Consider the following 23,765-nt stretch of genomic DNA (forward strand, 5'->3'; position numbering starts at 1 on the left):
GGTTCGTGTCGGTGACGGCAGCTCTAATTAATTTGCTCCCGACATGGGCGATGATATCGGGCCGACATGATTGATGACCATGCAGTGCCGGCAGTGGTGGAAGTAATGTTCGTAACATTACACTCAGTACCCTTTAGCGAAAGATTGAGATTACATTATGCAACGAAAGGACCGATTACGATCGATCGTACGATGGGTATCAGCTTACTTGTAGGTCGTGTTGATATCTTCAGGAAGAAGTCGGTCGAGGATCGTTGTAATGTACGATGAAAAATGATGTTAAGGTGGGTAATGTAATGTTGTACGATCCAATAATTCAAAATAGAAGAAGAAGTCATCGAACCACCTCAAACAACCTTACTTACAGATTAAACGTTCAGCTCAATGCTGGAACTAATCCTTCGATCGCGCACGTGCCCTACTTTGTGCAGTGACATAAACCTAACCTCACAGTGCCTTTGACTGTACATCAACTAGCCGCCAGAGCGCGTCATCGCTTGGACAGATTCTGTTTTGCGAATGTGCGCGTGTGTGGTCGGTTTTCACTTGCAAACAAAACTAAAAAACAAGCCACTCTTAGGCCTCCCCACATGCTCCACATCAGCTGACGATCGACGCCAGCTGCCAATGTCGCCCAATGCCCAAATGCACCCTGCCTGTGCGTCCTATGCCAGAACCGTATCGAATCCGTTGGAAAACTGATTGCGTTTTATGGAGTTGAATCATAACTCACAAAACATGTACCAGTGCCAAAGCCCAAAGACTGGATTCAATATTTGGATCAGCCGGGTGGCATTAGCCGCCGGGTGTGAGCTGGAGGACCGAAAGCCAGCCCAAACTTGCCACCAGTCGTCTGTATGGCGGTGCGTTAGGTTAGAAAAAAGGGGAAGGGGATTTCTGCGTTTTGGAGGGCGCCATCATATGCGACCACCCGGGTTCGGCATGTTTTACATCCGATCGAATTGTGAGCATAAATTTCAAAGTCAATTTCAAATAGGTACGAAATCGGTAGAAAAACCCACCACCAGCGGTGAAGCTAATGGATTGGGAGAAACGGGCTGGAAAATGCCTCCATCGCATGTGCACATACCATTGTGAACACATGTAAAAGTGCAGGCTCTGGTACAGGGCAACGGGGTGCGATTGATTTCCGTTCTGTGGCCCAGCCTTGGCGGGGTAAGATGGAATTTGATACATTTTGTCGTGGCGTTGTGGCGGCAGGATCGCAACTTGTCGAACCATTGGCACAAATGCACGCGTCGTCGTCGTCGTCGTCGTCGCTCGGTGACGTGTTACGCTTTCCAGGTGATCACGATTGATCGAACAATAAGTTTGCTGCACTGTCGTGGCACTAGTTTTCCGGAGTGGAGAAATCGAACACGCGGAACATGCCACGCAGGTCCCCGCCACTAATCAAGTCTCCAGAGGACCAATTTAGAAATTAAACGGACTATAATGAAGCTATTTTCAGCAAATTTAATTTGATCTGCTTTGCAGCGGGAGGGAAAAATGGGGACGAGCGATCGTCGTTTGTCGATGTAGTCGAGCGATGTTGCGCTGGAGAGACAGGTCGGAGACAGATATCTCGCTTCATCTTGCGACGCCGTCTAACGAGTGGAGAAATTGTGAAGAGCGCAACTGCACGTACTACAAACTCCCACAACATCCACACCGTGTCTCGTTCGCAGTGCAGTGCGGATAGGTTGAACGCTTCGATGGTGCACTTGGAGGCTTCAACTGTCAAAGTCGACGAGGCGCCTGAAATCGAGGCTTTACGCGGCCGGTGGAACATTTGAAACGCGTTACGCGGGCCGCGGTGTGGACTTTCTCGAGCGCGTCCACCCGTACCCAAGCGCACCGAGACCGGCCGGTGGTTGCAATGTGGCAGTAATAAATTCACATTTCTTCAATTATATTTCTTCGGACGGAGTAAATCATTTCCGACAGATCTGTGTCTGGGGGATAGGCGGCCTCGGGGCCCCGGATAGCGTTTCAGTTTCGGTACGTATTGATTTTACTCTGCCATGCCCGTGAGCTCTCCCGGGAGACTGACGACGGTACGGTTCGTTGTGTTGCTGTTGTGCTGGGTCTGGAGGCGGAGGGTTGGGACTATTTGGGATTGTCTGATCGGGGAAGTGTGTAAACATACAGGACGTGATTATCGGTAGCAGATGCGCCGTGAACGAGCCATTTCACCGGGAAGTGATGTTTGTTTTGGGCTACTGGTTTGTTTTCCTTATTTGTAGCTTTACTGTCGCTCTTCTCCAGGAGGTATCGAGAGGAACATTTGTTAAAACATGTGTTAAACTTTGGTTTGATGTTCCGGAATATACTTAAATCGGTACAAAGTTTCAGAAGAAGTCATTTTTGTATATTCCAGGGTGTTTGCAAATCAAAATCATTATCATAAATCGTACCGAATCAAAATCATGACTTTAATAGCAGCTTCTAATAGTTTAACCACTGACTTTGTATTCAATAATCGCCAGAAACACACACACCCGTGCCCGTACCGTAGCTAAGCAATCCTACAATAAATCAATATCAGTGCCTAGCAAATTGCTAGAACGACCCCTTCCGCGAGCTAAAGCAGAAATTAGTGGCGTTTAAATTACCCCGTTCCAGCTGACAGGCATTATTCTATTAGTCAATGATGAATAAATGTACCACCCCTCGCTGCCCTGGCAAACCGGAAAGAAATAGCTGCACCGATGTCCGATAGCACCGGCAGCCAATAAACATAATCGCGCCAGCATTCTCACCTCCGACGCCAAAAACGGAGCCGCATACTGGGAGCCCTCCAGGGCATACTGCTGCTGCTGTAGCTGCTGCTGAACTACTTGCTCGGTCACACCTCAAACAGGATTACTTTCAATTAAGACCCACTTTTCCTGCAACCCTCCGGAGTTGCACCTTCCCCGGCCGGTGCACACCACAGGGAGTGGTGGCGCCGATTTTCAGCCCCGGCCCCGGACCACAACTCCTTTACGATCGGAAAATGCGATTATGTCGGCTTTCGGTGATGATCGTCGTCTACCGGCCGTTTGATTCGCTGCAATGGGGAGGAAAGGCACACACGGAGCGAGACACACACACACACAGAGGAAATTTAGTTATATTTCTGTCAACTTGCCGCGTCGCTTAAGACCGCAGAGTCGTCTCCGCAGTGCGCAAGGCTCGTTCGAGTGCAGGATTTCTTAATTAACGACAGCTTCCACTCCAGGGCAGAACCGGCGGCGGCGGCGGCGACCGTCGAAAGGAAAGTAGAAATGCACCGGCAGGCGGCACAGCAGTTGCATCCAATCACTTGTATGACGCCGTTTTGAAAAAGGCAATCGTAAGAAGGTGGCACGCTGGTAAAGAAATCTCTTCCCTGGAAGCGACAGAAAAGCCGACCCGGAACCAGGAATCATCCTCAAGCGTCTCTCGACAGGGTGTGCATTTCTGTGCCATCCTCCTGCGGGAGACATAAATATGACTGCGAGCGGTACGAAAATAGCTGCAACCACTTGTACAACGCTCGAAAAGGACGCCCGGGGATTGATAGCACGAGCACGCAAGCGAGGCGGCATATACGTCGGCATATGTCGTTGGCGATGAAGATGCACTTTGTAGGGGCTGTGGATTGGTACCGAAGGACCTGAACCGAGCGGCGCATGTGCAGCGAGGCGAAGACAAACATATGGTGCTGGGTTGTACTGTGGCTCGGGCTTGATGCGCTTCCAAAGACCCAAAGATCGTTAAAAGTGAGTGCACACTTTGCTGGGATCGGAAAGGATCGGTGCAGGATTCCCTTGTCCGCAAGTGAGTGAAGGTGAAGATTAATTGCGGAACCGGTGGGCTCGGGACCGGACGGGAAGCTGTTGTGCTGTTGTGCGCTGAGCGATTGTGATAGATTTGAAGACTGAGAACTCTAGGGCTGCAAGGCAAGACTGCAGCCAAATGGAGTATGCCACGCGCCACCATGCGAGTCCTTTCCATGAATGGCGTTTTGAAGTGTTTATTTTTAGAGCAGCACGTTAGAGCTTTGTCCGTGCCATACTTTTACTGCCACCATGACGCCATACTGTCAAAAGAACACGGATGTAGCGGAGATTGCACTGCCTGCGCAGCTAATTGGAGCAACGGATCGTGACGAATTCGTAATCCATGACGCGCGATCCTTACCTGATCTCGGGATCGGGATCAATCCCATCGAGATCACCGTAAAGAATTTCCACTAATTGACGTTTCGGACATGCGGCTGGGATTCGGGGTTCCCTGTCTGTGCTCTTATTAACGAATCCCAAATTCCTGCCATCAATCAGCAAACGAGAGCGAGCGCGCGCGCACCTCCAGAACCGGCTGACACGTGCGCCGGCCGGCCGGTTGTTCCAAAGAGAGCCTGCCCAGTAGTGCAGTTTTTCGCTGGAGGAGCGTCACATCCAGATGTGGCCACGGCCCGTCCCGTGGACGGGAATGCAATGCAAATTTATGCGCATTCATTTGTGCGCTGTGACGTGATGCGTGGTGCGTGTGGCTCTGCAATCGACCTGCGCCCAACCTGAGCCCTTGTTGACGGGTCAGGTTTTTTTTGCGACCACTGTACCGGGTCGTTCGACCATTTCTCCCGGACAGAGACACGCTTCGTGTACATGGTTCGATGGGCAGCCATTGCTTTGCGTTACGGATGCGAGGGTGAAGACTGCTTCAAAATTATGCAATTAATAGCCTTACCGCATTATCATACAAAACAACAACATGCACACACCCTTATGGGTTGTTTGACTTTTCTTTTCCCCCTTTTCTTGTTTTATTCTCGGGGGCGAGTAAGCGCCAAGATCCTTCCCCACTCCGTGTGTTGAACGCAACTGGTGTCCTGAATTGTTGTCTAACGACGATAATTTAGGAAAAGCTAGACTCCTGCCAACCCTCTACATACCCCTACCCATCTTCAGGATGCGCTTCTTTACGCAAGGGGGTCTTCCCTATTTATGTCCTGCTACGTTTTATTACCTCCAGGGGGAGTTCCGTCCAATTTAGGCGCACGGACATTGTAATGCATCAGAGCCCCCGCGTAAGGATAATGCTCTATGCGGGCAGCACAAGAAACGGATGGATGCGCGGCATTATCGCGCCTCGTCATCATCATCCTGCCCGATAGGGTGTATGTGCCGTACCTGGAACGGAATATGCAGGCACGTACGGCACACCACGCCGGCGGAACCATATGGAGCCGACGACTGCCGGACCGGAACCTTGTGTGGCATGTGGCACTTACCGTCCTGAGGATGCGGAAGTAATACACACACGCTCGGTGCACATGCTGGTCAGGATGGGCAGGATATCAACAGCGAGAGGGAAGGAAAAAATACAAGGATGGGTTCTCGGTCAAGCGCATAGTGCACGGGGGCGTGACCGAATGGGATGAAATAGTGCAGCGTCATTAGGGCGTCCGTGCCTGTGGACGTTGACTTCTGGCACGTGACCGTTAATGGTGGCTCGTGGCAGTGGGCAAGTACGGAGCACACCGGACCGGCTGACTGGAGCAACACTTGAAGCACATAACAAGTGAGAGGTGTCCGATGTCCTGAACGGTATGGAATTGTAACGGAAAGGTACCAACAGTGACACTGCTGCTGCTGCTGCTGCTGCTGCTTGGGCTGGTTACGCCGGAGTGGGTCGAGATAATGGGACGACCGAGCTGTTTTGTGACGGCTGTTCGTTTAAAGTGGTTCCAGGTTTGGAGGTTTGCTGACCGTTGGAACTTTGTTTTTATCTTGAGTGGTTGGTAATGAGGCAATATGGTATGTGCGTTGTACATAACAAACTCTGAAGCGTATCTTCAAACGAGAAACATCCAAATCGCAATCATTGTCATCAAAAGTGTACACAATTTAGGATCTTCAATTTTGTTTGTAAAATATGCACAAATACTAATATCCAACAAATATTCTTCATCTAAAGTATCTAAAGAGTTCCTGCAGACCACCCATACCTTACCGTACAGCAAAGCTACAAACCATCGCTGGCTGCGTCTGTTTGAATAATAACTTCATTGAAACAACACACACACACTGGCAGCCTTAACAACCCTATCAAATCGCACTTCAACACTTTATCTAATCGACAGAAGATGATTTCTTTCCCATCATCTCTTGAAGGCTGTTTGCTTCCCTTCCCAAGAGCGCATCATCGTTGCGCTGAGGAGCAACGGGCCCGTTACACATCTCCACTTCTCGCACTTGATTTAAACTAATGACCCTCCAGCCACCCACGTGATTTGCCTCATTGTTGCAAATGAGCCGCCCTCCACCGCTGATCTCCCTCTCCAACCCTGATCGATCCAATCGATCTCAGCTCAGCCTGCGCCACGTACCGGCACACCGTCAGACCACACGCAAAATGGGGCCAACATTGTTGCGAACGCGCCAAGAATCAGTTGTGTGAGATCTCTCTCTATCTGTCCGTCAGAGCCGTCAGAAAGCTCAAACGCCCCAGCTGTGCGTGTGCGATATTTGAGATCAATCTTTTCGTATTTATATGTTTGGCTATGGTTTTGCGGGCAACTCCACCCTCCCCTCTGTTGAACCGTGCTCGATGCGTGCGGTTCGGAAATACAATTAACCAAAAAGTCAAAACTTTGGAAAGAAATCAAATCCCAAGTCCCAGATAATGGGCGCATAAATCAAACCGACCCCGTACGCACAAAGTTTGATGTTGTTGTTTTTTTCCCTCTCTCTCTCTCCCTTTCTCTCTGTTCTCAACCGACCACCGTCTCCGAACCATCGTTTCCACCTTGCTCGTGTACATTATCGGACAACCTTGTCTAGGAATCCCGCGGGAGAACAGGTTTATGATACGCAATCAAGGCCCCTCCATCAGGGAAGGAAGGAAGAGGTCGGCAAGTTGCCCAGATTGAGCCATTTGTTTGGTGCGTCGTAATCAACGCAATGAGTTCCGTGGGCTGGTGGCGTGTGTGGCTGTGTGTACTTTCCCTATTTCTTCACTCCCTCCCCTCAGTCAAACTCTTACTTCCTCCGAAACGCGCGAAAATCAATAAATGAAGTCTAAATAGTGCATCATAAATCATGCCTAATCAAAGCAGACAATCTATTTTTGTTGAGCCAACAAATCTTGGTACACTTTTTCTTTCAGTCACACAGGTGAGGTTGAGGCTCACCCACACGCGGGCCACCCTTAGGCCATGGTGTGCGGGTGAAAATTAAATCGTTTCGGACCTCTGTTGGAGTTCGACTTTGCCAAGCTGATCAGATTAATCGCACCGGCCCTGGAGCGGTTTGCTTGCCGCCGCGATAATCAAGCCGGACACTTTCCGAAAACCCAGGAGCAACCAGGAAAAATGGATCGACGAAGGTGTGTGCGCGCGCACGCTCACACAACCTGTCGTTGCCGGTGGTCGTTAGCGGCTTTTGTGGGCCATTTCACTTGCTTCCTTGGGGCGGAGGAGCGTTGATCGGTGATCTTGCAGGTGAGGCGCTAAAAAGGAAAAACGACTGCCCTCGGGAGGGCTGGTTGGCAGGTTAGTTCGTCGCAGATCTGATTTGCGGGGGAAAATGTAAACACAGTCGCTTTTTATTTGTCACCTGCTATTTGGGGGCGTGCTAGGAGGTAGGTTGGTTGAAAATTAAAGTCGATCGCCATTTTTATGACAATCAGTCACGCCAACGGACTGAATTTCAATACAACAATCTTGTTGGATGAATAAAACGTACTATCTGATCGATAAAACAGCTCACCCAACCTGCGCTTAATGATGGCGTATGGCGAAAGGGAATAGCATTTGCTGTCTATAAATTGTGCTTAAGTAGACTTCAGAAATCTTAATGAGCCAATCATTGCACGTTCACTTTTGCTTACATAAATTATCAGCAAATAATAGATTGCTGTTTGTACTTCTTATCAAATGAAGGAATATAACAGCAATGATCGTCATTGAAGGACTTGGAAAGGCGAAGAATAGGAGCATATTCATTCCACCAGCATCAACTGGGCTCTCCTCGGGGTACCGATTAATTCCAATCACGAATCAGTTTACCGCCCAGGGCGTGAAAGTTCACACCCAGCCAGGTTGTCTGCTGCTTCGCTGTTCGATTTGGCCCTGAAAAACGACCCAACTTGAGGCACCAACCGTGTGTGTGTGTCTCGTTTGCTCGCACCCGTAGCACATACGTAGCGGTAAATTCTTGCTGTACAACATACAAAGTATGCATCAACGAATCTGATAATAAATCTAGCTTAGAGCGAAAAAACAATAATATTACAGTTGCGCACAACGAACTCCCGACGTACCCAGCACTACGAACGCAAGGTGTCACACGTGCATGACACTCTCGGGTGGTGAGACCGGTGGTATGTTTGGAAGGTTTGCTTTCAAACCATCGAGCCCGTTATCTTCCACGTGCCTGAAGATTTCAGTGCAGCCGTCGCGTGGTGCTTCCGTTTATGATGGAGCGCGAGGCTTTTATGGAGTGGCGTGTAATGTCACTGAACCTACACGCTTAGCGGGTGCATTAAACAAGAACATATTGTGTTCTACACGGTGGTGCATCTTGAGTCACCGAAGTGCAACCCAAAGTCAACGCTGTGGGCTTAAAAAGCAATGAAAAAAATTAAACATATTCATCTTGCACGCACACCGAGAGGCATTCCGAAAAACCAAGCACAGGATCTTGGTGGTGATGTTGGAGGGGCTGAGGGAAGTTTTGAAAAGATACGCTTCATATCACCCTCCGATGCAGGCAGACCGCGCAGCAAATGCCGCAGCAAAGAGAGAAAGGAAACAGGTGACGGATTTCGACACCACCAGCGCACGAAACCAAGTGCCAAGGACCTTCAGCCCCTAGCAGCGGCCACATACCGGAACTGGAGGATTCGAGGCGGCCGGGTGTCATATGGAAGCACAGTCTGCACACACATGTGCCTTACCCGTAGACCGTACCCGTCCTGCTTGTCCCGCCTGACTGACGACCCCTCGCAGCGTCACAGGACCTTGCACACAGGCGCACGCGAACAGCGCAGCAACAAGGGTACGCTGTTCCGGATGGGTAACTCTCGCGCTGTGCTCGGTGACGCTGCTCCAGTTCTGCAGGGCTTTTGGGAAAGGGGAAATGTGTAAGGTAGCCCTTTCACTGTGCTGGTGATGCTTATCAGTGCGGTGTGTGTATGTATATATTAGGAGGTCCTGCATCAGTGCTGCACGGTTAGCTGCACCGGCTGATGAGGGCGCGTGGCGTCGGTTTTTGCTACAATCGTGTGGAGCAGTGGTGCAAAGCAATGTACAGTTTGCTGGTGGCAGTGATGGTGGTGGTTTACGCTGGCGAAGGAAACGAGGGTGTTAAAGCATTCACAATCAGTGATATTATTTTTAAGTGCAATTTTTACAAGAACTCTCGCTTACTCCAGACCAAGATTTCATACCAAATCCAAATAATTGATTCTCATTATTCACCAAGAATACTTCTTTACCTTCCAATTCCTATAGAATTATTAACTCCCACCTAACGGGTTGTACCTGCTGGGACCCGAGCGTTGTGTTCGTTCCAAAGACAGCTCGTTATGCCATCACACCGCGACGGGGGCCTTTGCACCAAAAATTCGTTCCATTGCCCAGAGATAAATCGCTTCAATTGCTACAAAAGAACTTCAAACTCATGGAACTCGTTTGGAGTTGGAACCGGCGAAGGGAAAGCGAGCATACGAACGAGCGCACAAAAAAGGAAGGCAACATTCAAATCATTGCGCTTGAAAATTTGATCCCAAAAACGCAACCGATGATCCTCACGTACCGTCCGGTGCGCACGTACTCAAACTATCGGCACCAACCCGCATCGGACCGAGCACAAGGGATAGTGACCTCGGGATGAATTGCTCAGGTGCCGCACGCTCACCCCGCTCACCAGCGCGCGTCAGGTTGAACAACTTGACCAGCATCCAACACATACACACACACCAACACAAACATACGAGGCACGAATGATCGGACAGGTACATTAAACTACCCGCCTTCTGACTTCCACAGACCCAGCGCCGATCCGCACCCAGAAGCGAACTACAATAAATTACCAAATGATAGAGTCTTCCCATCGGGCTGCTCGTATCTTTCGGACAGCAGGGCACAACAGGTACAACCGCCACGATGGGATGCGATCCGCATCCGTCAAGCACAAGGAGATCTGTATCACAACCGAAACGGTACACGCGGGCTCAACCCCGCACCACCGTACCCCGCTTCACACGGAGGGATCCCTTTGGCTCTGGAGGAGAAGATATCCGTCGTCTTCGAGGCACGTCTCCGACGCAGGCCGATCCTAATCAAAGAAATTCGTGCACCATCCACACAAGAGGAGAAGGTCTGGGGCAAGTTATCAAATATTATTACAAAAATATTCATCACCACAGTCTCTCGAAGGTACGCGCTAGACTGTACCAGACTGTCTGTTGTTGCTGCTGCGCCTATCAGAAAGGACAGATCTTTTACGAGAGTGTGTGGACTTTGGGGTGTCTCGAAAAATCGTAAGAGCCTCACAACGCACAATTTATTCATTCAACAGTAAATACTGTTCCGGGCAACAATGGGACGGGTTATATTCTTGTTCCCATGGACAGTCTCCAGCATCTCGCTCACGCTCGCCAATTGTATACTACTTGAGATGAATTTAAATTTGAATATATCTTACACGGTTTTGTGTTTTTGTTAGGTTCGTTTGGGTACGCAATCGTTGCGCAGATCAGACTGAACCTCACACACACATACACAGATGTAACCCGCTTCGATGCCTTGCGGGCATTCGATTTTGGTTTTGTTAACAGGTGTCAACGTGTATGAGGTGTTTGGCTCCATCTCGCGGCAGTTGTGGTAATTAATTTGAATGTAAATTAATAAGGTGTAATTTTTCCCCTCACAGGTCGCGATCGGGCAGACAAGATAGCACTTGTGAAACGTGAAGCTGACCCGGAGGGCACGGAATTGAATTCGCACAGCTTTAGCGAAACGACGATGCGACGAAGTTGAAGTTGTTTGGTAGTTGGCATAAACAATCTTGGGAATAAATAGTTACGATTATGGGATTTGAATCACCTTTCAACTGTGCATCTTTGGGCATAAAACATACCATAATAATACGATCTGTTTCGATTACTGTACCACCTGGACGGTGGTCGATTCTATCGATTTTGCTTACCACAGATAGGGCCTCACACGGCTGCACAACTAATAAGAGTTGTTCGCGGATGCCGATTACAGTGAATTGATTTGATATTTTTGTTCGCAAATGTACGATTATTAATCTCTCGCCGGATGCGCCGAGTCCGAGAAGCGGGTAGTCAAAGCAGCGCCGATAAACGGGAATGGGCCAATGTCGAAGATCGCGGGTGAGAAATCGCTAGTAATGTACACCCGGAGCGTCCGATAGGCAGGCCGATCCCGTGATGGATGATGCTGCGATAGAAAGTGCAATCGGGTGAGCTTTTAGCGGGCGGTGTCCTGTACGCCGCATGCGTGCATGTACCTTCTGCGTCAAATTGCGGCTGTAGACGAGCTTCCGGACATTGCTACTGCTGGTGGAGCAGGGCGCTAATCTGGAACCGGCTCGCAAAACCGACCCATTATCCGTACGCTGACCTTGGCGAGAATGCTGTACAGCATCGACCACAGCTATCGTGCGGCTGGCGCTTCATTCTAGCCCTTTTCCCCGTTTCCTAAGCCAGGCGAAGATTAGTGCAACTGGAAACAGGGTCTAGGAGTAAGGAATGTTTCACCGATGCAAGCATTTTGCACACAGACACACAGTGAATCCTGTGCCAAAGCCAAAGCGCGATGTGGCAAGAATTCCTTCCATTAGGCTCGTACTCACGCACCGCTTCGCTGCCCATTAAGATTGCCGATTATCGACGCGTTTCAGGTCTTATCTCGCTGCGCACCTTCGGAAGCGAGTCTCCGAGGCGCCCTTTTCCAGATACTTTGTGCCTTGTTCAGGTATGCCCCCGTCGGTGGTGTATAGGGGATAGGGAGTTACCGTCTCTCGCGCAGTCCTTCGGTGGGCAATAAATAAAAGTTTAATCGTTCATTCATTGAACAACTATTAATCACCTGCCGCGAAGAGTTTTTGCTGCTCGGAGGAGTGTCTGCGAGCCCGCTGGTAGCGAATCGGTGTACTCGAACTCATCACACCACGGTTGCACCTTTCTTCGGTACTGCTAAAGTGCACTGATTGCACAGCCGCCAGCCTCCATCGTCTTGGTTGGTTTGCTTTCTGTGTCATGGGCTTTTTTTCTCCTCCCTGTGCAGGTACAGGAGAATCTGTTTGATCAAAGGGTAGCCTTTCGACGACCAAAGAGTCCGCAAATTGCAGTGGATCATTACTGACAAACAAACCGCCGACTGCGAGGCGCGGGTGCTTTGTTTCAAGTGAAATCCTTCTCCTTCTCATCATCGTCATCTCATCGCCACACCACTTGTCCTCGGCGAGAGCGAAAGCAGCACAAAGGGACGCGTCCACCGGCTTCGCTTGGCGGCGGACACTTGACCGATCGTCTCAAAACAGAGCAAGAAGTCGTACCGGAACCTTCAAAGTGGACGCGCTGCTTTCCAACTCGTCGAGACGGATACACTGGAAATTACCCAGCGTGACGTTTCCGCAAAAAAACGGCATCAGGCGCTACGCAGCTGGTGCAGCGCACAAGAAAGAAGACATTTTGCGCTCCCAAACAACCTGTCTCTTGAGCAAGCTTTCATGTCGTTCTCTTTCGTGGCAGAGTTGTGGTACAGTCCTGTGGTACAAAAAAGAGACCTTAAAAGGAGAACCACAAAAAGTGAGACATTGCCAAACAAAGTAGTGAAGGTTACGAAATCACTTTACAGTGCCAATATCGGGGGGAACGATGCACTTGCCGTTACGGTTTGGGATTACATATTGGAGAAACAAAAAGGCAATAAGTCGCGGTATCGGTTTGTAATACAACAGAAGAGCAACAGCTGCTACGGACGATCAGCTGACATTGATGAGATCTTTGTAATAAACAAGGTCAAATAACATAAAAAGAACAAAATGTTATAAAATATCATGTAAACCTTACACTCTTTAGCTGAAATGCTTCTTTTGGAAGAGTATTAGAATTCAAAATTCCACTATCACCTCCAGGATTTCCTTCCAGATGTTCAAAATGGCCCACAATGAAACCACTTGTTACCTCCGGAGAGTCACGAGCACCATAAAGAGCCCCACAGACACACTTGCGAAATGTTGCGGAATGCGTGTGCCCTCTTCCCTCCTGGCACACGACGACTTGCTTCACACTTTCCCTCCGAGACCGATCAGTGTCAGTCAGGCGGTTGTTTTTTATTATTTACCTTTGAGTGCGGGTGTCTCTCCAAGAAGAGGGCCTTGTCGCAGGCCTTCCTTCCATCCACGTCCGTGTTTGTACAACGACTCCTGGCATTGACATCAATTAGCTACCTCGGCCGCGTCTGCGGGAACAGGAACGCAACAAAGTGCCTTGTCGTCGTTGCGTGATTACACTTTCGGGGAGCAAAAAATTGATTTTATCCGTTTTGGATAGCGAACAAACCAATCCACAACCATGGCGGCACAGATAGGGGGGGTGCGCTCTTATCCGTATGCTCATAAAATTTCCTTAATGTCACCATTCCCCGCCCCTGACCACTGGAGATCGATTGGACACCGTTGGCAGCTTGAACCTTTAAACCGCAGTGCCCTTCGTTCAATTGCTCAAGTGTAATGATGATAATTGTGATCGTTTTCATCAATAAATCTCGTTGGCAGTGGAAAAGAGACACCACCACAAGACCCAAGCATCCTTGGGTGCGTTTTTTGTGTATGTGTGTGTGCAGAAACGCGATAGCTGTGGTAGTATTATTTATCATTCACTTGTTGAGGAAGCAAGACGAGATGGTGGTGATGACGATTGGATCGGTTTTTGCTGGGCTCTCTCCAGTGCGCGCGTGCGTGTGTGTGTCCTTTACGCGCGTGTCCCCGACGCAAGGAATTATTATTGCCCACATTAGGGATAAACATTGCCAAGCCCGTGCCGAGGCTACGCGGTTAAGAGTTGAACGGTTCAGGTGAAGGTGAAAGTGTTTTTTTTGGGTTTGTTTGTTGTTGTCCCTGTTCGGAGAGTTTGAGGTCCACAAGTGATTGGTTGGCCGAAAAAATACGATACTACGCGCTGCCTTAATGTGTTCACTGGTCAAACCTAATCAGAGCTGCTTCGACAGGCACGCGACCGCCCCAATCAAGCTGTGACATCGACCGAAATTCACTCACACACCACTGTGTTGGCACGCTCAAAACATTTAACGTTCGGACTCGAATTTCAAACGAGCTTACAGGTCGGACAACTACCCAACACACTTCCCAGCAAGCATCCAATCAATGCACACCGCGGCTCCGATCTCTGTGATGTGCCTCCGAATTCTGCCTCCGAAAACGGTACCGAAATGCCGAATTACGTGACAGGCCTCGAACGTCCGTCTTCCCAGCGAGCCCATGGGGTGGAACTGGTGCGCCAAGGAACCGTTTCTTATTTCATGCCAATCATATTAAATGACCCTTCGCACGCACCCATTTCAGGGCTTATCGGGCGCATCGCATCGGCTGCTGGTGCTGCCACTGCTGCTGCTGCTGGACCATGGGAGGATCGGTTTCTTTGCCGAGCGTTTGAACATTTTGCTGACCTGATTTTTCGGGCGGCGGCCGATTCGGATCGCATTGTTTGTTTGTTTGTTTGCGTGTTGTTGTTTGCGCGAATACGGTTAATCGCCTCCCTGCTCGGTAGTTTGATTTCTCGTTGTTCACGGGATCGGTTTGACTTGAACTGATTCAACCTGACATCCGGTAGTTCGATAAATCATGTCCAATTTCACCCACGACAGGCTTTCCTCTTTGCAAATCGGTTACGCCCCGCCCAGGGCGTAGAGGAATGCAAAACAGCGGTGGGAGGTTTGCACGAGGGAAAATGGTGAAGCTTTTTTGTGTAGTCACTGTGCTTTATACCATGGCAATAAGGGATGAAGCTGCATTGAGAAGTGCTTGAGGGTGAGTTCATCAAAAAAATTGCAAATCAAGAGCTGAGAAGGCTTGTGTGCTTGAAGCACTCAGCAATTCAGCTGAGATTTCGAATGACTTTGGTCCTTCGAACCGGATGAGAAGTGCGTTACTGGAAATAATATTTTTCGGTTTGTTAGTCAACAACTTAAATCCAATTTTGTTTTAAAGATGGTGCACGTTAAGTTCTTGCAACAAACCATCGTTCAGACTTATTCCATTAAATTAAGCGTAAATTACAGCCTCAACCATTATGACAGCCCGTCCCATGGAAACCACTCCCCGGGCAGTACATTACATCATTTTAAACATTCATATAATGTTTATTGCCACTTGTAAACCAGCTTTAATGACGTTGTTCTATCGGGGTTGTTTACTTCCAAAAGCGTCGCAATGAAATATGCCCTCGTTAATCTATAAGTGCATCCAAATAAAACATACCGCCAGGGAAGCGGGAAGCTAGACCGAGAGCACGGAGGTAAACAAGAAAAGGTAAGGCGTCTCTAGCGCCGGAGCAAAACATCAAACAGTACCGGTCCATCATCGTCCTGGCCACCTTGAAGTGAAACACCAACCGCACTCCCATCCCGAAACAGAACGCTCACACACACACACACACTCTCATTGGACGCGTTGATTGATAGTTTAAATTAAGTAATTGCCCCGCGACTGATTTGGAAGCGCAGAGCACCGCCATAAAGCAAAACATCCCGGTTGGTCGGTGAAAATCCAAGGGGTCTACCAGATTTCCTCACACACACCCTCCAAAATGGCTTTTCGCTTGCCACACGGCGCCCGCGCGACATCTGTCCAAGTGACAAAACATTTGCTCCCTTGCGCGCGAGCATCAAAAGCGACGGAGCGCATTTACAGCGCCTCCCTCCCCACCCAATCTTCGTGCCTCCTCTACCAGGCAACTTGCCTGCCTGCCGGTGCCGTGGAGACACTTGCGTGTGTAAAACGCGTCGGTAAAAGCCAAAAGGCCTTCCCTCGCCAGCGCCATAAGGTTACAAATCAATTTGATCTGAAGCGAACGAACGGTCGCTGGACGGGAGTAGAGGAGGAGCTTTATTAGCAGCAGAGGGAAGCTGCAGTGGAATGGCTTGCCCGATCAGGCGAACCTCTTGCCGTGCTCCCTTTACTTAAAGAGGGGGGAAAAACCATCACACAACACAATGTCGGTGTGCGCGCGTGTGCACACAGCCACAATTAGGGTAATGCTGGAGACCCTTCCCTCCACCCTTCCCGCCGACGGTTGAATGGTTTGGAAATTATGAGATCGAGAAGAACGGAGTCAAACGATCGGTCGGTCGGTCGGCTGGCGCTTTAGTGTTGCACCAAAAACTCCCCCAGTTCGCCTCCCCCTGGCAAGAAGGGTCACGGTGCCCAGGTCGGCACGGTGCGTTTTCCCTCTCTCAGCGCGCACACACACACACACACATCCTATTTCCGATCGAATCGAACCAACCAGCCGAGCTCCACCTGGTGCGCGCCGGTGAGTTACGCGGGAGCCGATTGTAAAAATTCAATTTAAAGTAATGGTTTCGTGTGCGCCAAATAGAAAACGGGGTCCGGCGACCAAAATAGGGGTCCCGCTCGGGGCCACAGCAGCGGCAGCAAGAACGCACCGGAGAACTCGTCTATTTGGTGCCGGCGGTGTACGACGATCGCAGAAGGAAATGGTTTGGCCCCCGGGATGGTTTTGGTCCTAAGTAGTCGAAGCAGGAGGTGAAACACTCGCGTGGCGAGTGGTCCAATTGGTGCGCTCTGCCAAAGTGGCAACGGTTGTGCGCCACCGAAAATGGAATTGTCACTAATGTTTATTGCCTGGTCGGAAAGCAGTTCCCGGCCAAGGGTGGCGTGCGCCGTTGCGCGGTCGGCCGTCTGTAGTGTCATAATCCGCGGGCCGTTTGCTGCTCCGCGGCTCATTACGTTGCAATGGGATTAGTTGCGTGTTTTTTTTTTGTGTCACAGTGAGGTAAAGTGTATTTATTTGATTGCTGAATGAGATCCTTTCGTGGCGGGCAACCGGGGAAGGTGAAACAGTTGGCGTAGAAAGGCATGATGATTAAGCGTAATCGCTTGTTATTGATATGTTATACAGGAAAGAGCCGTTGCTTGGGAAACTGTAGGAAATAACATTGGACATTAATTATTTGAAATAGTGTGCCATGCTTTCGGTATGGAGAGCGCATGCCTGAAAGACCTTTAATTCAAGAAATTCTCTTCCCGTTTATTGAAAAGTATCCAATATTGAGGAATTCATTTAAAAGCGCTGGAAAACTACATTGAAGATGTATTCTATGACATTGAAACCACTTACCGACCTTTCTGTAATTTGTTGCATATCAATAACACACCCGATCAGGGCCTTTCCTACCTACACACCATCCAATCGAACACGCTTCGCCCGAGCCCCAAATGCTTTCGATTTGCGGCAAAATGTCATCCCACATGCTGATACCCCGTCTTCCACGTCCCGTCTTCCTTCATCTTTGACAAGCTGTCAAAGCTCGTGGCACGATTGTGCGCGATATGCTTGATTCGAACATGGGTCGCGCAACGCCATCCCGCGAAAAAAAAAACTGCATCGCGCACTAACAAGCGTGCCCAGCGTGCACTCATCATCAACGGCGCGCGCGCGCAACGCAGAATCTCGAGACGGACGCCACACAAACACACACACACTCACTGTTTGTATTTGCAAACAGCCACTTTCTTCGTCAGGTTGCGCGGAGAGCAGATGGAAGGTCCAATCCTTTTACGGTCACGGTCACACTTCGGTCTTACATCTTTATGAGAAATCGCACAACGGTGCGGAATAATAATCGACAGCAGGGCAGCGTGGACGACAATGCAAAGTAAAAATACACACACGCAAACACTGAAATCGGGAGAGCTGAGCGAACGAACGAGGAAGCAGTTGGGATCTTCTTCGCGGAACTTCAACGCCCGATCAAGATCGCAACTCATCGTCACCGTAGTTTGATCGTCCCGGGCGTGAGTTATGAAGAGCTTAGGGTGAAACTGTTCAGCCAATTATTGTGAAGGCCAAATGGGGATGTTGTTGCGCAAAAAAAAAAAAAAGATGAAGTGGTAGTTACCTTTCGAGAGGGTCAAGGGTAATCTTTCTTTGAGGATCGTACGTCACAGTCGACAGAGTAATCGACGTTACATCATTTCATTTCGATTTCATTTTTGTAGAAAGTGTTTTGCAATTCCATTATCAACGAGATGATCGCTTTTGCGATGACTGCTGACGACAATCACGGTGGTTTGCAATTAAAAACAACCCTATGACTGCCATCGAAATCGAACATACGTTCACATTCATGTAAAATGCATCCAACATCCGAGTGTGTGCACTACTGAGTCTGGGCACATGTTCGCATCTTTCAACAACGGCCACCACGCACGTCCGTTCTGCCTTTTTCAGAGTGCAAATGAAACAAGTAAGAAAGCAAACCTTCTCAAAGGGGTGGACGGCGAATAGCAGCAAACAAGCTCTGAGGATTGCGTCGCACAAAACGCACTAAGAAACCCGCACAAAAAAAAACTTCCAAGATGAAATGTGTCGTTAATGCTACCTTTCGGTTGGTACAGTAGCTGGCAAAAACAAGAACGCTTCCGCGGGTGTGTGGTGTACCACCGCCCGAAGCGTAGTGCCCTCTTTTCGGGGGCCCTTGGTGTCATATTTGCATGCTCATGCATATGGATCGGATCGATCGGGCACCCAGGAAGGCGGTGGCAGATGGACACCCTGCTTCTGCTTCCACGTACTGGCCGATTTCATCCAAACACTTGGTGACATTTCCTTTCCGGTTCGAAATGCTTCCCTCTCCCACTTCGGCCTCCTCACTGAAAGGAAGCTGGACTCGCTTTATCAAGATGCTTATTATCAACACCTTTCGGCGGGAAGCGTGTGTGCGCATTATGGGCGAAATATGGACGGTGCAATATGCATCGTGCCGTACGGATCTTTATGCGTTGGCGACCCCATTTTGCACCATTTCGCATCGCGGCCACAATGGTGTCGGAGAAGAAGATGAGTTCCCTCCCCTTGCAAAAAGGATCTACGCCAAAACGGGTGACAAACGGGTTGTGGTTCGGTGCGCCCACACAGGCGCGCGGGTTTTGCACGCGCCATTTCGCGCCAACGCGTTTCCGGTAGCGGGAAAAACACTCCCTTTCGCACTCAATCAACGATCGGTTGATCAGTTGGTGGCTTGTGTGGAAAAAACACCCGGAGGAAACTGGAAAATGCAAACAAGAGAGTGCAACCGATTAAAGATGAATTAAATTATACAGATTTGTGGCGTGCGTAGGAAACAGCTGGCCCTTCCAGGAACGTTGAGCGATGCGTGAGGAGCGATGCGTTCTAGGAACGCTAACAACGTTCCAGAATGTGTGCCCAAACTGTGTGCCTCACATTCCAATCATCTCGATTGATTTTCTGTATGTGCGGAGAAATGATGAGAATTGGAATTTCTTCATCCTCATCAACCGCTGTCAGCACTTTCCTGGGAAGTAGGCAAACGATCCCTTGGCCTGGAACATCAATTATTGAACCACTGATTAATTACTCTTCACTCGCGCTGTGGATCAAACCGATTTGACAGATCGTCGCCTTACGTCAATGTAAACCCTTCCGCAGATAGTGATCGCCCAATAGCCCAATCAATCGATCGACCACACTAGAGGACCTCTCGGATCGTTTCGAGGAAGCGTTCGTACGCTCATTCTATGCAGAAGCCTCCGGAATTGGAATGTTGCTTAGAGATCCACATACACACACATATTGTACACTCCATATTCAGAGGAATGGAAGATGTTGGGATCTTTTATTCGCACCCGCAGTCGTTGTGTCTCTGTTACTGGTTAAAAGTGCGATTTGGAATAAATTTTCATACATGTTTGTGCATGTGCCCTGGGTAGATGCTTCTCTTTTCAGATATTCAAATCTTCCTCCGGAGCAGGAAGGCTTTCGCCCCAGTGGTTCTAGTTTTGATGCATCTACCTCTGCAGGCCCCAAAAAGAGTATGGCTCCATTACAACTTCGCAAGCAACGAGACATTATGCAGCAGGCATCGAGATCTGGGCAACCGCAAAATCCGACGAAAATGCGCCCGACTCGCCTTGAAGCCTGCGGTACCACTTTCGCAATAATTTCTGCGTAGTAAAGCGCTCACGCGCTCGGGAGCCCTCGTCATAAGTGGAGCTTGATCGGACAAACATTCAAATGTACTCTGCGCAGGCTCGAAGCTTCCTCGCCCCATTCCGGCAGCCGCGACCGACGGGGTGGGTGTTGAAGGAACATTAACATATTAGTTAATCGGCCAGGTACGCCCGGGACACTTCTCGTTCACTAATAGATGCACATGAATAATAGAATAATATTTTGTTTACACCTTCACCCGTGCTCCGCCTTTGCAGTCGTTGCTGCTCCGCACAGCCTCTTCGCCCCAAAACGTTTGGCGTTGAAAACGGCGCGAGACGCGAAAGTAAGATAAGATTGAGCGGGAAAGATTACGCAACGGAAACGGCGCGGGCTGGCCCGGTGAGACACATTTGTCACGATGATCGCACCGAATCCGTCCATGTAACCCCGTCGGGCATCGCACCACACCACACCACCGTGCCCACGAGTTCGTTTGGAATAAAAGATGAGCATCACCCCCGTGGTAACTGTCCGGATCTCTAGCGCTGGTCAGGCGCGTCCATCTGGGCCATGGCTAGCGTGAGTGTATGCGCCCGGTAGCAGTCCGAAATCGTGTATTACCCTCGGGCGCCCCTATCACACTATCCATATAGGCTCAATTCATAATGTATCGATGCACCACATTGGGGCGTATTAAAATATTGAGTGAAACTTTAAAATGGATGGTTTGTTTCCTCGCGTCAACACAAAAGCCCTGGCTCAAACGAATGGTAATTTCAAGGCAGGAACCGTCTCTTTGAGAAAACGGAGACACTATGGCACTGCATGGAAAAGGGAAGGGTTGGGTGAATTGGATGTCGAAAGCATCAATGTGTGCTGGCAGAATTCATTGAGCAAGGAATAGCTGAATGGATATTGACTGTTTTGAGGTTCTGAAGTTGTCTCTCTGGGAGATCTGTTAGATAAGCAAGAACTTTCGTTTAGCAAACGTGGTAAGACATCTGATTGTCCTCTTCCAGAAAATCCTAAGGGTCATAACAAACATAAAATGGCGTATCAATGGAAGGTGAATGTCTAAAAGTGACATAAAACTTCAACTTCAAATAGCAAGACACTGTACATTCTCTTGCCGCAGAAAACGATCACTTGAAAAATTGCAAAGTTCTGCCACACCGGACGCCAGTGAAGAAAGCGCAGCTTCGAACTAGATCACGAACCTGAGCTAGCGAACCTGCGACCAGGCCAGCGCAAACTGTGGCCGCTCCTTGAAGCGTACCGCTTCCTAATCGCTCGCCACGCTAAAATACCGCTCGTGCAGGCAAAACAATTTATTTAACGCCCAAGAACCCGCCCGTTCCAATTTCGCAGCCACAGCCGGCCCATTTATCGCCCGCGCCCATGCCGAAGAAAGCGTTTCTCCACTTGTGGCGCGCCGAGAATGGGCGCAAACGCGGCATAAATCACCATTAGATCCAGTACGCGGGTGGGAAAGTGCGCAAACGCCGCTTTCGAATGTGTCTATGTGTTTGTGTGTGTGTGTGGTGCCCGGGATCGGATCGAATCGGATCGGTAACGATCCGACGCAGACAAACTCTCGCACTCCACCTTCGCTTTTCCACCGCGCTGCTCTTTGCTGGCGGTGATCGAGATCGTGTCGAGCTAATAGCTGATTATTACTTTGTAATAAACCGGACAGACATTGAAGGGTTTTCGATTTGCGAGCGAAAGCACCGACACTGTCAGGATATAGCCCCCTTCTTTTGCAGCCACGAGATGATCAGCCAACGGCAGAACACTCCGAGCTGACAGGCACCGGCACCGGGTCAGGGGTCAATAATGTTTGATTAATTATGCAAAACGATGAGTTGTGACTTTAGGCGCCCGATCGAGCCCAGTTCTTGAGACAATGTTGAGCTGTTGTGCTGTGTGTTTGCGGCTGAAGAGATGCGGTCACCTTCTTCGTCCAGGTTCTTACCCGCACAACTGGGTGGCCCCTGTGCTCACCGCTCAGTAGGGAGTGACGAGCTGACACTGATTGCGTTCCAGGAAGCACCGAAGCACCTTCCGCCGTTGCAGCTCTCGCCCTCCGCTAGTCCCGCGTGTCTCGTGCATGGTTTGCTGTCTTAATTTTCCAAAATCGCTCACACACACCAAACACTCAACACGGTGACCCCGGGGGAATAGGTACAAAGATCCCCGCTGCGCCACATAAGGTGCCTCGGATCTCGATGTCTTCGTCTTCGGTGTGGCGTACCCCGTGCGACGGACGGACGGTAAGGGGAAAGTTTTGCCATGTTTGGTGCCACGGTGGGTATGGGCGTAGACATTCAACCTGACTTGTCCGTGATCCGCCAGCCTGGGCCAGAGGTACGCCGCATGCGGTCCGGGTCCGGTCTATGAATGGAACGACATTTCTCTCGCTCACGCTACAAATAATCGCTCTAAAGAATATGTAAACACAAGCAGCACCAGCACCGAACTTCTGAGACCGAGACAGTTAGGAGAAACTCTTCACTGCCTGAGACGGCGTGTAATGTTGGCACAAACACAAGAGGTTGCTCCCAAAAATCTCGCTTCCCGTCTAGACACCGAACCCACGTTTCGGATCTCGGGCACGACTCACTGGTCCGCCGAATTACCCCTTGCTGGTAGCTTGACAAATATTTCGATAAATTGCGATAACTGTGAAATTATAATCACCCACCTGCGTCCGGAGACCTGCTCCTCCTCGTTGCCCGTGCACCCTTCCACCGGGTTCGCTTATCTTGATGGACCGGATACCAACGCGGCTGGCTGAATTCGCTCCAGATTCTGCCCACCGCCGAACGGTTGATTGATTGATGGAGACAGTAAACGGGCATAATGCGTGGCGCGATAACCGTGAAGAGAAATTCACCATCACCACCAGCACCACCGGGCGGAAGAGGCGATGGCTTGGTGCTCCCCCAATGATCTCGCACTGTATTGGGTCGTGCCGGCGCTGCTGGATAGTTTTGATAGACCACCACGACCTTCCGTCGCGCTGCGATTGCGGCGATAGTTATCTTGGCGTGTCTGCTTCCGTCTGCGTCGAGAATTGGGAGAAATTCCTTCAGCAGGTGGATTTTTCTGCACCCCTTCTCGAGTCTAGAGTGTGTCGATCACTATCTGCCCTATCTCCGGAAAGCCACGCAAGTTGTTGCTGGAGAGTTGTGACTCTGTGTTTGGGTTAGTGCGTGTGACGATTAGCAACGCTATTTGGAGTTTGGCATTAAATCCTCAACCCGGACACTTTGGTAGTGTCTGGGCTGAAGTTGATGAGCGGAACGAGCGGTCTTGCTGCTGGATGGAGCGCTCTGAAGTCCTAGAAAGGTTTACAATAGTTCATTCGATACAGGTCCAGCTTGTACAATTCTTTGCTGATCGTATCGTAATCCTACTCCGGTAAGCTAAACATCACTGTGTTTTGGAGCATAGAAAGTTGAACTCAATTTCGGAAGGTTGGAATTAATTGTACCACTATTTCGCCTCAAAATTTGTGTGCAGATAAGCGAACGACATTG

Source organism: Anopheles arabiensis, chromosome 3 (assembly GCF_016920715.1).
Source record: "Anopheles arabiensis isolate DONGOLA chromosome 3, AaraD3, whole genome shotgun sequence".
Classification (NCBI taxonomy): Eukaryota; Metazoa; Arthropoda; class Insecta; order Diptera; family Culicidae; genus Anopheles; species Anopheles arabiensis.